Source organism: Rhinolophus sinicus, chromosome 8, assembly GCF_057876585.1.
Source record: "Rhinolophus sinicus isolate RSI-liver-muscle chromosome 8, RSI-T2T, whole genome shotgun sequence".
In the NCBI taxonomy this organism is placed as follows: domain Eukaryota; kingdom Metazoa; phylum Chordata; class Mammalia; order Chiroptera; family Rhinolophidae; genus Rhinolophus; species Rhinolophus sinicus.
In genome coordinates, this window is record NC_142508.1 from 28679792 (window position 1) to 28698580 (window position 18789).

Sequence of the window (18789 nt, forward strand, 5' to 3'; positions counted from 1 at the left end):
AGAAGAAGAGAGATGGCCAGGATGACTCCATATTCCTGACATACATACCTGAGTGTATACTGGCATATATTATCCACAGAAAATGTTTACAGAGACAGAAAATGTCATGAAAAGCATACTTTTGACAGGTGAGACAAGAATTGGAAATGAGCTTAATTTTGTGTATGTATTTAGATGGATTGCTGTGAGACATTTAAATATAGACATCAAGGTGGCAAGTGTAAATGCAGATCTCAAATTCAGGAGAAATAGGAGGTAGGGACCCAGAGGTGGGAGTCCCAACACTCAAGTAGCAGTCAAAGCTTTGGGAATAAGTGAGACCATCTAGAATAATGTACATACAGAGTGAGAAGATAAAGACTGAACTAGGAAATGACCTAAATTCATGAGATGGGCAAAGGAGACTTCTGGAAAGGACTAACTGAGAGAACATGACATGAGAACGTGAGATGATAGAAGGCGGAAGCAGTAGGCAGTGTTTACTATTTCAGGGAAGACAAGTGATTGAAACTGTCCTTTAGATTTAATAGCAACAACATCACTAAGGGACTTGTAGTTAAGCAGTCTAAACACATGCAGTTATGTCTACTCTTTCCCTAAATACTAATGTACTGGCAATGTAAGAATAAAAAGCTATGAACTCATGACAAAGATCATAGCAGAAGCGGTGACATCCACTAAGACATGACAACACACTCTTATATGTAGTATCTAGTCTAGCATAGATCTTCAATGAAGGTTGTTCAACGAATCAATCAGTACTTTATTCAATCATTCAATACCCATCTTGTAGAAAAAGAAACTCTCCCAAGAATTTTAAAAAAATAAAAGGCAGAGGAGAAATTACACAGAGTTCCACCCCAAAAAAAATTATCAAAATAAAGGACAATGTCCCTGTCTGCCTCAGAGTGAACTTAAACTGGAAGTATTTTTACTTCTAGACTCTTTAAAGGTAGATAAGAACCTTACGAACTCTAACACAGCCACAGTTTTTTCATTTTTTTCTTTTTTAACTCAAAGGAACAATTTTTGGCTTAATGAACATAGATTGTTTTCTTTAAGCACAACCTTAAAGGATGTTAACTGCTCAACCAATACAAAGTCTTAATATTCATTCCAACACAGTCTTCCAAAGGATTGCACCTCAAGGCAAAAGACTAACATTCATCTTTTAGTAAAATATAAATAGACAATATCTTTTGCTGAGTGAGAACATCAAAATCATTTCATTCACCAAATACTTATTAAATGTGGACTGTGTACCAATACCACTCTAAGCACTGGGGACACAGGGTTGAATAAGGCATACAGAAGTTTATGTAATACTTCATGGAAATTATGCAAGAGAAATAGGATGGTACCATATGACGCTGATTCTTAAAAGCTAGTAGAAAACAAAAATTGTTTTAAAGTGTTTGCATATAAACATCATATACATCTGCATTTATCACTATAATGAAACTATTGGGAAACTATATTTCTTAAACCATCTCATTCATGATCTATGTAGATTTAAATTAAAATGTAACTAGATTTAAAATAGTCAAAACTGACAAATTCAATCTCAGATCACTTTAACTATGAGAAAAAAATTAATAAATAATGGAATGCAACAGAAATATTTTAAAACTGCACAACAAAAATCAAAACTTCCTTTTGCACAATCATGCTAATGACAAGATAAGTATAAAGGATCATGAAAAATTAAGCAGGACAGATCCAAGATGACAAAGTAATAAACACTGTGCCTGCATCCTTCCATGAAGACATTAAAATTACAACTAAATTATACAACAGTAAACCTGGAGAATCATCAGAAGTCTAGTTGAAAGAAGTCCTATAACTAAAATATAAAAAAGATGCAACATCAAGACTGGTAGGAGGGGCGGAGACACAGAACAGGCCCCAAACCTCCGTGTGGCAGTTAAAACTCAGGAGGAATATCTGAACAGCGAAGGATCCCCTAGAGGAGTGAGGGACCCCAGCCCCAAACCGGCTACCACAGCCCAAAGTACTGGTATTGGGAAAAGGAGCCCCCAAAACATCTGGCTGTGAAGCAGTAGAGAATCTGACCATCTAGGTGAGACAGAAGGCTGCGTGAAACCAAGACGTCCTCATAAACAGCCCTCAACAGACTCAGTCGCAGGCATTCACCCTGGGCTCTGGCAGAGGGATGGTGACTCGGGGTCATCAGAGGTATATGGGGGAGGGGGGGTGCCAGAGCAGACAAGTGTGTGGCTTCTAAGTGAGGGCTGGAGGACACTCACTATTTTCCCTGTGAGATGTCCCATACAGGTCGCAGGTGAGCACATCTTTCCTGTTTTGAGCCCTCGTCCTCAAGGACAAATCTGAATCTGACTGGTCTGGTGAACTCTGCTCTTTCCACCCTGCAGACTCTCTGAGATCCCACCCCACCAAATTCACCCAATGCCGGGGACATTTTCTGGCGAGCAGCCAACCACACCCATATTGCACTCTTTCTTGGAAAACTATTAGAGGCCGGCAGGCCCCCAGCAGGTGGCAACTGGCCTCAGTGTGTTCTGAGACTTTTGCTGAGTCATTCTAGATTCAGCACTGGCACCAAACCAGAGTCTACATTAACCCAATGACCACAACTCTTCCTACTCTAGTGACTCCCTGAGACCCTGCCTAATACAACTTGTGTACTGCACAAGGCTCTATCAGCAGCTCAACCTTAAGGGAAGAGCTCATAAAGAAAAGCCCATTAGATTATGATCAGATTTTTCAGCAGAAACTCTACAAGCCAGGAGAGACTGGAATCAAATATTCAAACTATTGAAAGAGAGAAAGTACGAAGCCAAGAATAATATATCCAGTGAAATTATCCTTTAGATATGAAAGAGGAATGAAGACCTTTCCAGACATACAGAAGCTGAGGGAATTTTCTACCACAAGGTCTGCATTATAGGAAATACTGAAGGAGGTTATTCTACCTGAAACAAAAAGTCAAAAAGAAAAGAAACATGAGCAAGATTACTAACAGACAGACAGAAGCAGGAAATGGTAACCCCTACACAGAATAGAGCACTATACACTTAAACATAACATAAAGGGTAAAGATGATAAAAACATAAAAAAGAGGGCAGTGACGTCATAGGAATGGCGGCAGCGAGGCAGACTTTTTGAGTTCTCCTCTGGATCTTATCACAAATGGGACATCTATAACCCATCAAAGGACTCTCTGCTCATCACGCAGAACAGCTAAGAGACCCGTGCACGGATTACTTGAAGGTGGGCAATTTGGGCGAACAGCAGGTTAGATGAAGCAGAGGATCGAATCAGCGACTTAGAAGACAAGTTAGCAGAGATCACCCAAACAGAATAACAAAAAGAAAAAAGAATATAAAACAATGAAGATGGTTTAAGAGACCTGTGGGATAACATCAAGTGCAACAACATGCGCATCATAGGAATACCAGAAGGTGAAGAGAGGAAGCAAGGGATTGAGAACATATTTGAAGTAATAATTTCTGAAAACGTCCCTAACCTGGTGAAAGAAACCAACATGCAAGCCCAGGAAGTGAAGAGAGTTCCAATCAGGATAAACCCAAACAGGTCCACACCAAGACACATTATAGTTAAAATGGCAAAGGTTAAAGACAAAGAGAGAATCCTAAAAGCACTAAGAGAAAGACAGAGGGTTACATACAAGGGAACTCCCATAAGACTATCAAATGACTTTTCTACAGAAACATTGCAGGCCAGGAGGGATTAGCAGGAGATACTCAAAGTTATGGGAAAAAAAGGCCTACAACCTAGATTGCTTTATCCAGCAAGGCTACCATTTAAAATTGAAGGAGAGATAAAGAGCTTCCCAGAAAAGAGTAAGCCAAAGGAATTTATTACAACCAAACCAGCATTGCAGGAAATATTAAAAGGACTTCTGTAAACAGAAGAAAGATGAAAACAATCTAAATACAAATTTAAAGAATGGCAATAACTATGTACCTATCAATAATCACTTTAAGTGTAAACAGATTAAATGCTCTAATCAAGAGACATAGGGTGGCTGAGTGGATAAGAAAGCAAGATGCTTGTATATGTTGTATACAAGAGACTCAGCTCAGATCAAAAGACACAAACAGGCTGAAAGTAAAGGGTTGGAGTAAGATATTTCATGCAAATGGAAATGAGAGAAAAGCTGGAGTTGCAATACGTATATCTGACAAAATATACTTTAAAATGAAGAATATATTAAAAGACAAAGATGGGCACTATATAATAATAAAGGGATCGATCCGACAAAAGGACATAACCCTAGTAAACATCTACGCACCCAACATAGGAGCACCTAAATATATAAAACAGATATTGACTGACATAAAGACAGAGATCAACAGCAACACTATCATAGTAGGGGACTTCAACACACCTCTGACTACAAGGGACAGGTCTTCCAGACAGAAAATCAATATGGAAACAACGGCCTTAAATGACACATTGGACCACTTGGATTTAATTGATATTTTCAGAGCATTTCACCCCAAAGCTGCAGAATACACATTCTTCTCAAGAGCACATGGAACATTTTCCAAGATAGACCACATGTTAGGCCACAAAATAAGTCTTGATAAATTTAAGAAAATTGAAATCATACCAGTTGTCTTCTCTGACCACAGTGCTATGAAATTAGAAATGAACTACAGGAAAAAAACTGGAAGACACACCAATTCATGGAGGCTGAATAACATGTTACTAAACAATGAGTGGGTCAACCATGAGATCAAGGAAGAAATCAAAAGATATCTTGAGACAAACAAAAAGAATAAGCTAAAGATCCAAAATTTATGAGACGCAGTGAAAGCAGTCCTACAAGGGAAATTCATAGCATTGCAGGCCTACCTAAAGAAACAAGAAAAATCACTAATCAACAGTTTATCTCCACACTTAAGGGATCTGGAAAAAGAATAGCAAAATAAGCCCAAAGGGAGTATAAAGAAGGAGATAATAAAGATCAGAGCAGAAATAAATGAAATAGAAACCAGAAAAACAATACAAAAGATCAATGAATCCAAGAGTTGGTTATTAGAGAAGATAAACAAAATCGACAAACCTTTAGCCAGACTCATTTTAAAAAGAGAGAGAGAGGACCCAAATTGATAAAATCAGAAATGAAAGAGCAATGACAACAGATACAACGAAATACAAAAAAAATTAAGAAATTACTATGAGCAAGTACATGCCAACAAATTTGACAATCTGGAAGAAATGGACCATTTTCTAGAAGCATACAACCTTCCAAGGCTAACTCAAGAAGAAACAGAAAACCTGAAAACCTGAATAGACTGATTACCACCAGGGAAATTGAATCACTACTCAACAATCTCCCAACAAACAAAAGACCTGGACCAGATGGCTTTACAGGTGAATTTTTACAAAACAGTCAAAACAGAATTATCACCTACTCTCCTCAAGCTCTCCCCCCCCCAAAAAATCCAGAAGGAGTGAAGGCTCCCAAACACTTTTTACTATCACCCTGATCCCAAAATCAGACAAAGACTCCACAAAAAAGAAAACTACAGGCCAATCTCTCTAATGAACATAGACGCAAAAATCCTCAACAAAATATTAGCGAACAGAATTCAGCAATACATTAAAAAGATCACACATCATGATCAAGTGGGATTCATCCCTGGTATGCAAGGGTGGTTCAACATCCACAAATCAATTAATGTGATACACCTCACTAACAAAATGAAGAATAAAAATCACATGATCATATCAATAGATGCAGAAAAAGCATTTGACAAAATCCAGCAGCCATTTATGATAAAAACCCTTAAGAAAGTGGGAATAGAAGGATCATATCTCAACATAATAAAGGCCATATATGATAAACCCACAGCTAACATCATACTCAATGGGGAAAAGCTAAAACCATTCCCCTTAAGATCAGGAACAAGGCAAGGTTGCCCACTTTCTCCACTTCTATTCAACATAGTGCTGGAAGTTCTAGCAACAGCAATCAGACAAGAAAAAGAAATAAAAGGCACCCAAATCGGTAAGGAGGAAGTAAAACTGTTATTATATGCAGATGATGATACTATATAGAGAGAACCCTAAAGACTCCACCAAGAAACTATTAGAGCTGATAGATGAATTTAGTAAAGTGGCAAGATACAAAATTAATATTCAGAAATCAGTTGCACTTTTATATACCAATAATAAAACATCAGAAGGAGAAATTAAAAAAAAAACAATCCCATTTACAATTGCTACAAAGACCATAAAATACCTGGGAATAAATTTAACCAAAGAAGTAAAAGATCTATACTCAGAAAATTATAAGACACTGAAGAAAGAAATGAAAGAAGATACAAATAGATGGAAACATATACCATGTTATTGGATAGGAAGAATTACTATAGTTAAAATGTCCATACTGCCTAAGGCAATATACATATTCAACGCAATTCCTATCAAATTACCAACCACGTTTTTCACAGAAATAGAACATATAATCCTAAAATTTATATGGAACCATAAAAGACCCTGGATAGCCCCAGCACTCTTGAGAAATACGAACAAAGTAGGAGGTATAATGATACCTGACATCAAATTGTACTACAAGGCTACAATAATCAAAACAGCATGGTACTGGCTTAAAAACAGACACATAGATCAATGGAACAGAATACAGAGTCCAGAAATAAATCCATGACTATATGGCCATTTAATCTACAACAATGGAAGCAAGAATGTACAGTGGTGTAAAGACAGTCTATTCAATAAATGGTGTTGGGAAACCTGGACAGACACATGCAAAAAAATGAAGCTGGACTGCCTCCTTACACCATATACAAAAATAAATTCAAAATTGCTTAAGGACTTAAATGTAAGATCTGAAACCATAAAATTCCTAGAAGAATATATAGGAAGAAACTTTACAGACATTACCCGGAGTAAGACTTTTACTGATATATCCCCTCGCACAAGGGAAGTAAGAGAAAAAATAAATATGTGGGATTACATCAAACTAAAGAGTTTTTTCACAGCAAAGGAAACCATCAATAAAACAAAAAGGGATCCTACTGAATGGGAAAAGATATTTGCCAATGATATATCTGATAAGGGGTTAATATCACAAATTTATAAAAAAACTCACTCAACTCCAAAATAACAAACAACGCAAATAAAAAATGGGCAGACGACATGAAGAGACTTTTCTAAAAAGGACATACAGATGGCAAACAGACCTATGAAAAAATGCTCAACCTCACTAACCATCAGAGAAATGCATAAAAACCACAATGAGATACGCCCTCTCCCCAGTCAAAATGGCTATCATCAATAAATCAACAAACAAGTGCTGGCAAGGATGTGGAGAAAAGGGAACCCTTGTGCACTGTCGGTGGGATTGAAGATTGATACAGCCACTATGGAAAACAGTATGGAGGTATCTCAAAACTCTGAAAATGGAACTACCTTATGATCCAGCAATTCCACTCCTAGGTATTTATCCGGAGAAATCCAAAACTCTAATTCAAAAAAATTTATGCACCCCTTTAAAATAATTTTCAGTGAAAAGCATTTGTAGCCAATTTGCCCAGATTAACAAATAAATGCTTTTGTTATAGCATATCTGGGATGACTGATGAGTGTTTACTTTACGTGAAGATTTGAAGTCTAATACATTTGTTACCTTTCAGACAAACATAAAATATATTCCATATATAGAAAAATAGTACACGCTTAACTGCAAAGAAAAATAATTTAGGCCTTTTAAGTTGTATAATAATAAAATTGTTAAACACTTAAGACAGTTCAGCAGAAATGACCATTAGGTCAATATCTATGGAGAATACATACCATCCAACTACTTTTTAATACCTGAACCAAGACCAGTTCATTGTTCCTTTGTTGTTCCACAGGACTATAATGAAAATGGAGCACGTAAGTAGTCATGTTTGCAGGGGTAGAACTGCCAACTCTATAAAACCAGATCATCGATACACCCATTAAAATAGAGTTAATTGATCCAGGAATACTCAGTCCCCTGTCCCAGATATCACTCTGCATCATTAACTTGGAAGTGGACTCGATAACACACTAGTTCTTTGAAGACATTTGGAGATTACTATCTATCTATTTTATGTTTAACAAGAAGTTTTGTCTTACCCATCTTGTCCTTAAAACCTGAGGAAGTATAGAGAAAACACAACTTTTAACTATATAGTTTGCTTTTTATTTTTATAATCACTTAAAACCACGAAGTAAGGATTTCTGACACTTAGCTTGATAGATTTTTATCCTTGCACTTAAGCATTCTGTTTCTGTGTTACAAACTTCCCTTTAGTATCTGAGAGCAGCTAATTCGTTAAGACTTGAGGCAGTCATTCAGCAGTCACAAGATACAAATTCAGATATTTAGGCAAGATATACAATCTGCTTTTGCTAAAAAGCCTACATAATTACAAAAGAACATGGAGTATTATGTCTCATTTTGTTGAATTACTATTCTACAAAGATTCAAATCAGTTATGAAGACAGTTGTACAAAGCTGACCCAAGACTAGAGTGTTGCTATTTAGTAAAAACTAAATCATATGGACATCAATTTTCCAGGAAGATTCAACTCCTACCTTGCATTTTTGTCTTGTTAAAACTGACACATCTCTTTTCAGACATTTAATAAATAAATAAATTATCCTGTTTACCATACTCTCATACATATTCTCAAGTTGATCGATGGACATCTTTTTGAACTCTAATCAAAATGTAGTAGAGTATCATTCTCTGAAATACATGTTGAAGGTAAAAAGAACTTCTATTGCCTTCTGAGTATTTCCTTTAAAAAGCATATATATTCTTTAGATCTTCTATTAAGAATTTATGAACATTCCAGGTAGGTTAACATAAAGTTACAGAAATACTAAAGCACAAAGAAATATATTTTTAAATATTTCCATGTAGTAATGGAATCCGTATTTCCTGAACTCCAGTATTATACGCTTTTCAGAAGAATTCTCTGCTTTGGAACTTAACAAATCAAATAAATGGCTACATATAGCACATTGCTGTATATAATGCATATGCATGTACATACCGGGAGTGCAAAAAAAATGTATACACATTTTAAGACAACATCTCTTAAAATGAGTGTACATTTTTTGGCACCCTGTGTATACATATACATATATATAGCTAGAGGTATAAGACAGAGAGAGATATACAGATGGTTGTAGAGAGAGAGAAAGAGACAAAGATAAATATACATAGATGTGCATATAAACATATACATACAAACATACACACATATTTATTTATACACACACACCCCTACATATAGAGGGATTAAAGGGCAAGAGAGGGACCATGACCCTTAGTTAAGTGCCTGCTGCATGCCAGGTATTTTTTAATATTTGATTATTTAACCTCATATAACCCTACAAGAAAAATTTTTTCACGTGCAAAACTTATCCAACATCAGTTTTTTTAAAAAAAAAGCATGTGACAGAACAAACGTTTGAACTCAGGTCTGTCAAATGTGCGTGCACGCGCGCGCACACACACACACACACAAAGCAAAAATGAGATTCTTTCCTGGTATAAAATAGGCTTTAGATAAATTCTAAGTATTTCTTTGTGTCTGTCTCTTCAATTGAGAAAAAATAAAATTCATTCTGGCACTATGAAGAAACATCGTTGTTTTCAAACAAAATCTGATTTTATGTCCCAAATTTCAATATGGCAAAGGAAAAGTTACTGCAAAGATAATTCATTGTTGAAAATGTTCAAAATGCAATTTTTTGGTAATCTGGGTTTTGTCCAAGACAAACCAAAATCGTAGATATTTTACAAATGCCAAGTTTTCAGAAAAACACAAACAAACAAACAAACATTCTCTCTAGACATCTGTGGAGCCTAGCTATATCCAGAGACTCAAGAGAGGGACATTTTTATATTTCATTTTTATGAATAATAAATTCCTGTTTTTGTTAATGTCAACCAGTTAAGATTATATTCACTTCATGGAATAGTAATCAATAGAATATGATAAGAAAGAAAGAAGAACGTAAGGAGGAAAAAGAAAAAGGGAGGAAGAAAGAAGGAAAAGAAAAAATTTAAAAGGACTACCACAAGATGGCCACGGGGTTTTGAAAATTAATTTGGGGAACGTAATCAATAATGTAAAGATTTTGTAGGGTATCCGATGGACACGTGTCCCATTTGGGAGACCACCTCAGGGATGATGTAGATGCCTGATCTCTGCACTGTACACCTGAAGCCGAACAATAATGAATGCCAACTATAATTTTATATATATATGTGTGTGTGTGTATATATATATATATATATATATATATATACACACACACACATATAAATGTGTGTGTGTGTGTATATATGTATGTATATGGTTACAGGAAGCGGAGTACAGCATTAGGAATAGAGACAGTGAAAATGTAATGGCTCTGTGCGATGTCAGAGGGATAATGGATGGGGGGAGGGGGGATCACACAGTGTGCGGGATATAAATGATAGATGTCTAAGTATTGCTTTGTCTTGTGCATCTGAAACTAATAAAAAAAAAAGAATCAAGAGAAACAGAAAGTGTCAAATGTAAAAAAATAATAAAATAATAATTTAAAAGGACTAGAAAGAAGTCCATATCTGCTCTTTTTAAACTGAAATTATATTTGAAAATTTCTATATCTGTGTTTTTCATTTATTTTATAACATACTAATGTTAAAATTAATGAATTAAAGTCCCACCTAAGTGAAAAAGTGTTTCTGAGGATGCTAGACAACTGCATGAAATGTAGTAAAATTTAAGGTAAGAAGCTACAAATGATTCAGTAAAGGTGAATAGTTCATTACTATAGAATAGGTTGTGGTTATGTTATAAAAATATTTATGTTTAAATTCAAAACCGAAATATCTATCTTAAAGTAAAGGTAAGTTTATGCTAGGTAAACAATGTCACACTGATATTTTCCCTCCCCTAAAACTCCCGAGTTCCACCTGTTCTTCCTTCCCTCCCCCATAAGAAGCCCTGGCATCCACTCATCTTTTTACTGTCTCTATAGTTTTGCCTTTTCCAGAATGTATAGGATGTACCCTTTTCTGATGGCCTCGTAAACTCAGTGATATTCATTTAGGGTTCCTCCATGCCTTTTTGTGACTTAATAGTTCATTTCTTTTTGTCACTGAATAACAGTCCTTTGTATGGATGTATCACAGTTTGTTTATCCATTTACCTACTGAAGGACCTCCTTGTTGCTTCTAAGTTTTGGCAGTTATGAATAAAGCTTCCATAAACATTCTTGTGCAAATTTTTGCATGGACATAAATTATCAGCCCATTTGGGTAAACATCCCAGAGCACAATCGTCGGACTATATGGTAAGTATCGTATTTTATGTATGTTTAGCTTTGTTAATAAATTGCTGAACTATTTTCCAAAGTGACGGTATTCCTACCAGCAATACATCAGTCCTTGTTGCTCCATATTACTGGCAGCATTTGGTGTTGTCTGCATTCGGCATTTTAGCCATTCTAATAGGTGTGTATAGTACCTTAATTTTGAAATTTGCTAATTAAATAAATATTGAGCATCTTTTAATATGCTTATTTGCCATCTTTAGATCTTCTTTGGTTAAATATTTTTAACTGGGTTATGTTTTTGTATTGTTGAATTATTTGTATATTTTGGATACAAGTCCTTTATCAGACATGTTTTACAAATACTTTCTTCCAGTCTGTGACGTGTCTTCTCATTCTTTTAACAAGTGTCTTTCTCAGACCAAAAGTTTTTCATTTTAATGAAGTCCAACTTATCATTTTTTTTCTTTCATGGATTGTGCTTCTGGTGTTTTATGTAAAAAGTCATCACAAACCCAAAGGTTACTTAGACTTTTTATCTTATCTTGCAGCAGTTTTATAATTTTGCATTTTACACTTAGCTCTATGATACATTTTGAATTCATTTTTCTAAAAGCTATAAAGTTTTTGTCTAGATTTACGATTTTTACATATGGATCTCCAGTTGTTCCAGTACCACTGTTTGAAAAGAATGTCATTCTCCACTGAATAGCCTTAGCTCCTTTGTCAAAAATCAGTTGACTATACTTGGGTCTATTTCTGGGCTCTCTATTCTGTTCCAATGATACGTAAATTATTTCATCAGTATCATATTGTCTTGATTAGTGTAGCTTTATAAAATATCTTGAAGTTGGAGAGTGTCAGTCCTCTGAATTTGTTCTTCAAAACTGCGTTCACTATTCTGGGTCTTTGCCTTTCCAAATAAACTTAAGAATCAGTTTATCAATACTCAAAATAATTTGCTGGGATTTGACTGGGATTGTGTTGGATTTACAGATCAAGTTAGGAATAACTCAATCATAATCATATAGAGTATGCCTATTTATGGACATGGAATATCTCTCCATTTATTTAGATCTTTGATTTTCTTTCATGGGAATTTTGTAGTTTTCCTAGTTTGATGTCGTACTCATTTTGTTAGATTTATACCTGTGTTTCTCCTTTTGGTGCTAACATAATGGTATTGTAGCTTTAATTTCAAATCCTAGTTGTTCATTGCTGACTTACAGGAAAGCAAATGACTTCTGTATATTAATTTTGTTTTGTGCAACCTTTCTATAATTATTAGTTCTAGGAGGTTCTCTAGGTTGATTCTTTGGGACTTTCTACATAGACAATAATGCCATCTGCAAATAGACCATTGTATTTTTTCCTTCCCAATCTGTATGCCTTTTATTTCCTTTTCTTCTCTTACTTCCTTAGCTAGGACTTCCAGTATATTAAATAGGAGTGGTGAGAAGGGATATCCTTGCCTTGTTCTTGATCTTAGCAGAAAAGCATCTAGTTTCTCATCAATGGCTTTTCATAAAGCAAATATCCATGCAACCACCAGCCTGATGAATAAATAAAATGTTGCTGACATGCCATAAACTATGGGAGCCTCCACTCCAATTTCTACAAGTTTACTATTTACTTTTCTTGTAGTCACTTCTTACATCACTAAACACTATAGTCTAGTTCTGGATCTTTATATAAAAAAATCATATAATATTGTTATTTTGTGTTAAGGCTTTTTTACTCAACATTATATTTATGAGAGTCAATCATTTTATCATTGTATACTTTAGCTATTATCATTGCTGTAGAGCAGAGGGACAGCAATTTTTTTCTGTGAATGACAATATTTTCCAATCCTTCAACCTCAAACCAATAAATGATTGTTCACTGCTAACCCATCAAACTTAAATAACATTTTAAAGTTTCATCACACTTTTCAATAATAAAAATTGAAGTTTTAAATGAAGAGCAATTGTTTCCTGTCAGTAAAAGTAATGATGTTTGTGGTCTTTCACCAAGGTGTTTCTATCTAGTTCAATGATAGAAAAATTTGAACTGAACCTCTAAGACCAAAACCAACAAAATTTCTTTGTAATGTATAGTTTCTGCTAAATTCAAGAATCCTAACTCATAATTATTGATTGTCAAGAATGGCCACAGTGTTTTGTGGCTTTACCAGAAAGTTCCAAACAATGAGCTTAAACATCAACCTAGAAATTGTGGTTTTTTCTCCCTGCAGACTTCTGTGTCACTACAGATGGTATGTCAATAAGAATATCACCTTCAAAGCCTCTAAAGATTCATGTTTCAATTTTGGAGATAATTCGGGAATGCATGATTTGCTTGTATTCAACTCTAATAAGCATTAATTTTCTACTGCACAATTCAACATTTTTAAAATCAAAACAATATCACTGAGTTCTTTCCAGGAGAAATGAAAAAATATCAATTGTGAAGTCCAAGGTCTGACAGTTAAGTCATTACATCACATATCAAGTGCCTTATCACAAGGATGATGCACCAGGTAACTTCCAGATAAAAGTGGTGATAACGAGAAATTTCTTTCCAAATAATTTTCCTAAAACAAATATTGTCTTTAATTACTACTCTTTCTCCCAATTTCTGAACAGTAACTGAGTTCTGTGTTTCTATATAACCATTAACACACATCTTTTAAATTCTTCCTCACAGGAAATCTGTCTTTCCAGTACGCTGAAACGACAAAATTTATATATTTTTGTAGTAAATTACAAATACGAATTCAGTCCAATTCAGTTTCACCGTACAAAGTAAAAAAAAAAAGGATTTAATGTCTCTTACTGGAAGGTGGATTTAAATCGAAACAAAAAGATAGTCTTATTCTCAGATGTGAAGGAAAAAAAAAGAACCACAGTTTAGAGCAAAAAGGGAGCATGATGGCACAATTACATATATTAAATCAAAGGAATTTACCTTCTTTTTATCAGAATACTCTCAACATTCTTAACATTTTTCCGTAGGTAGATAAAATTAAAATTAATCTATTTTGCATTAAATATTATTATTGCAAAATATCACCTTATATTATTAGTTAGAAAATGTTAACACAACTAGAAATACAAAAGTTACGAAGCAAAACATTATAAATTTTATAGTGAAGAAAAAATCCCAATAATATTGTCATACCATATTTTTCTACTAATACCTGAATAGCCACAAAAACTGCGGGATGAAAAGTATAGAGTACAGATGACTTACATTTGGAGGGTTAGACTTTAATTCTCTCTCCCAGGATTGAGGAGTCTTATTCTTTGTGCTTACAATGCTCCTTTCTCCAGGGTATTCTTCTACTTCCAGAATAGGTCAGGACAAAGCTTCAACAGACTTCTATTATTTGTTTGATCTAGGGGGAAATTATACTTTTAATCAATTATTACAAAACGCATCAAACTTTTTTCTTACTGTGCTTGGGGGTGGGGGCTTCTATTATTTTCTGTTGGATCCAAGGTGAACAGAGAAAATAGGAATTGCCATTGTTGAATATTATAATAAATAAATCAAGTGCTTTAAATTAACACCGCTGAAAGAAACCCACATCGATCTTCTTTTTCATTTTTATGGCTAAGCAGCATAGCAAGAGAAAATTAATATTCAAAATCCAAATGACTACAAAAGCCTACTCAAATGTATTTTTAAAAGACTTTAACACAATTTTGCAAATCCATGAGTTTGAATGGACTGCAGAGATGATTAGGTATCAAATATTTTTACTCATTCATTTTAATGTCTTAGGGCTAAAGAATTACAGGATGATTAGAAAACTATAAAGGAAAATCCATTTTTAAAAATTTAAATGGAATAATAAAAAAATGATCATTTCAAGAGCATGAGACAGACAAGAAACAGATGGCAGAGGTCTGTAAGGCAGGGCAAGAAATCTGGAGCCAGAATTTCCAAGATGGCACAAAGGTGGGGAACTGTTATTCAAACAAGGAACGTTGGTCAAATGAGAGTACATTCTAAATTTGGTTTCATGCTAATTCTCTAACATCTGTAAGACAGAAAATGCAACATATCTTACCTTTACAAGAAATGTGATGTATGATTGTCTGACCTTTTGGTACATACATTCATAATTTTAAGAGAATTAATTATAAAACACAAATTTTATCAAATGTACAATTCTAATAATGGATATTTTCTGCCTCATTAAAATGAAACATTAAGATAAATGTGTTCAATTTGTGCCATACTCTGGACCACACCCTCTTGCCTTACCTTAAAGTCATTCATACTGCTTTTCATTATATGATAAATTAGAACATAGGGGGAGCATTTGGAGAAAAATTAGAAATAAAATATAGATGTTCTGGGGAAATGTGTCTGCTAGTACTGTAAAGCCAATTTTTACTCAGAACTTAAGGCTATTACACTGTGATTATTATATTTTATAGTAAGAAAACAGTAAACAAATGAAGTCAATCAATCTCTGTATCAGAATAGCTAACTACAAAAATCAAAATATATATGGGCAGAAAAGTACTGCTTAAGTCATCAATCTGATCACAAATTGATGCCTGTGTGATCCCCTTCAGTGTTTAACCATTACAAGCGGTGCTTGTGATCATTTACCTGGCACACGTCAAAATTATTTCAAAGTGAAATAAACACACAAATTTGACTACCCAAAATTAGAGTTACTGAAGGAGAAAACTCAATCAAGACTACATTTCAGGATTATAGAAAATTATGTTTTCTTTTCAAGAGATTCAACTAATCTTAGCCTAATTCAATAATCTTACCATTAAAACTTATCAACGTGTACTGTCTATATGAGTATCTCCATAGGACTTTCAAACATAGATATTTCTACTTCTGTTTCTGAAACACAGAAATAGTTTTGCTGTATTTTGGGTCAGGGAAGATCAATGAAAATTCCTTTAGAGAAGCCTTTTGAACTGACAAAGCATGAATGACTGACATCAGCAACAAACACTTTTTGTTGTCCTGGACTGACATGCCATTTACAGCAATACCTATGCTAATTACTGCCAGACATATCTACGCGATGTGTCAGAGAAATATGCCGGATACTTCAACAAAATATAGCTTGAGTGTTGCTAAAATTACATTATAGATATGGAAATGCATCCTTTGTGATAAGGAACCGACCTCTTGCTCTCCCTCCCTTTTCTCTCTATACACAGGCGTATACACACACACACACACACACACACACACACACACACAATTATTAGACTAGAATTTCTATAACAGAAAATGACCCACTTATATATACAGTTACTATATTTTGCCGTTTCCATCGATAATACACTTATTTTTACAAAAAACAAACTCTACCTCGCAAAGTCCTAATACACTATAATCCTAACCCTAAAAAATACATTACATAATGAACTAGTTGAAGTCTTCATTACACTATCACCATGCCACCTTACCATATTACGTTGAAATTTTATTCCCAGATTCTGTCAACTACACAGGTAGATAAATGAAAACTATGTATTAATCATCTTCTTTTCCCCATTCCCTAGAACTTCGTACATAGTGGGTACCAGTACTTTTTTTTAAATAAACAGTTAAATTCACAGAAGTCATCAAAATTATGTATAGCATAATATACAAAGAATTATTAATGTTGTCATCTAAAACCCTTGGTCATTAAATCAGACAAACTGGTCAATAACTCATCTCAGTATCTGACACATCGCTAGCACTCAATAAATGTGAACCTTAATCAGGCTGAGCACTCATCCTGCATGGGCAGGTACAGCTGTGCTTCATACTCACTGAAATGATAATAGCTATCCCGTACCTTTGCAAAAGTGTGCAAGGGTGGGTAATAACTTTATATATTCAACCAAGTATGATTAATTTATTATAATTTATTGTTTGATTATTTCCTTTTATCAACAAAGTATTATTTTTCATTTTTTGTTTTCTATGATGCTGTTACATGAAAAAAATATATTGTAAGGATTAGAGTGAACAAGGTTCTATTCTTTTTTATGAGATTTTTATTAAAAATATAGCTAACACACAATATTATATGAGTTTCGGGAGTAAACCACAGTTATTCAACATTTATATACCTGAAGAAGTGGTCACCATAAGTCCAGCAACCATCTGACACCATACCATGCTATCACAATATTACTGACTATATTTCCTATGCTGTATATTATTATACATTCCCAGGACTTATTTGTTTTATACCTGGAAATTTGGACCTCTTATTCCCCTTCACCTTTTCTCCACTCAGTATTATTTTATATAAATTTCAGGTGTACAGCATAGTGGTCAGATATTTATATAATTTAAGAAGTGATCCCCCTGACTACCAGTCTAGTACCCACCTGGCACTATACAGAGTTATTACCATATTATTGACTATATTCCCTATATTTTACTTTACATCCTCATGACTATTTTGTAACTACCAATTTCTACTTTTTAATCCTTTCACCTTTTTCACTCTAGCCTCCAATCTCTCCTACCTATTACCCCAACAAATCTAGTACCCATCTGACACCATACATAGTTACTACTATATTATTGACTATATTTCTTATGCTATACCTTACATCCCCATGACTACTTTGTAACAATCAATTGGTGCTTCTTAATCTCTTCCCCTTTTCTACCCACAACCCCAAACACTTCACATCTGGCAACCATCAAAATATTCTCTGTATCTATGAAACTGTTTCTGTTTTGTTTGTTCATTCATTTTGTTTTTTAGATTCCAATACAAGCAAAATCACAGTGCATCTATCTTTCCCTGTCTGATATACTGCACTCAGCACAATACCCTCCAGGTCCATCCATTCCACCACAGATGGCAAGAACCCATTCCATTCCATGGCCGAGCAATATTCCATTGTGTGTGTGTATACACACACACACACACACACACACACACACACACACACACACATCCACCTCCTCTTTATCCATTAATCCATCAACAAACACCCAGGCTGCCTCCACATCTTGCCAATGTAAACAATGCTGCAATAAACATATGGATGCATAGTTCCCCTCAAAGTAGCATTTTGGGTTTCTTCGAATAAATACCCAGAAGTGGGATTACTGGGTCCTTCTTTGTCCTTGTCATAGTCTTTGTTTTAAAGTCTATTTTGTCTGTATCAGTATTGCTATATGAGACTTTTTTTTCATTTTCATGAAATAACTTTTCCATTCCTTTACTTTCCATCTCTGTGTCTTTCAATCTGAAATGAGTCTTTTGGAGGCAGCATATGTAAGGGTTTCATTTTCTTATCCATTCAGCTCTCCTGTCTTGTGATTGAAGCATTTAATCATTTACATTTAAAGTATTTGTTGATACTTTAAATAGATATACAGCTATTCCCATTTTATTATTCATAATTTTAATCCTTTGTATTTTTCCACCTCCTAAAGAAGTCCCTCAAAAACTCCTTGTAATA

At 34.5% G+C, this 18789-nt stretch overlaps 1 protein-coding gene across 12 annotated transcripts in view; it reads right to left on the minus strand.

Moving 5' to 3' along the window:
- FOXP2 (forkhead box P2) overlaps positions 1 to 18789 on the minus strand; it is a 612246-nt gene that overhangs the window by 512210 nt on the left and 81247 nt on the right. For 11 of the 12 annotated variants that reach the window (XM_074315705.2, XM_088799972.1, XM_074315704.2 and 8 more), the window contains exon 2: positions 14579 to 14723. The exons of the other annotated variant lie outside the window; for it this stretch is intronic. The gene's annotated coding sequence lies outside the window, so the exon portion shown is untranslated. The remainder of the gene's footprint in view (positions 1 to 14578; positions 14724 to 18789) is intronic. 12 annotated transcript variants of the gene reach the window in all.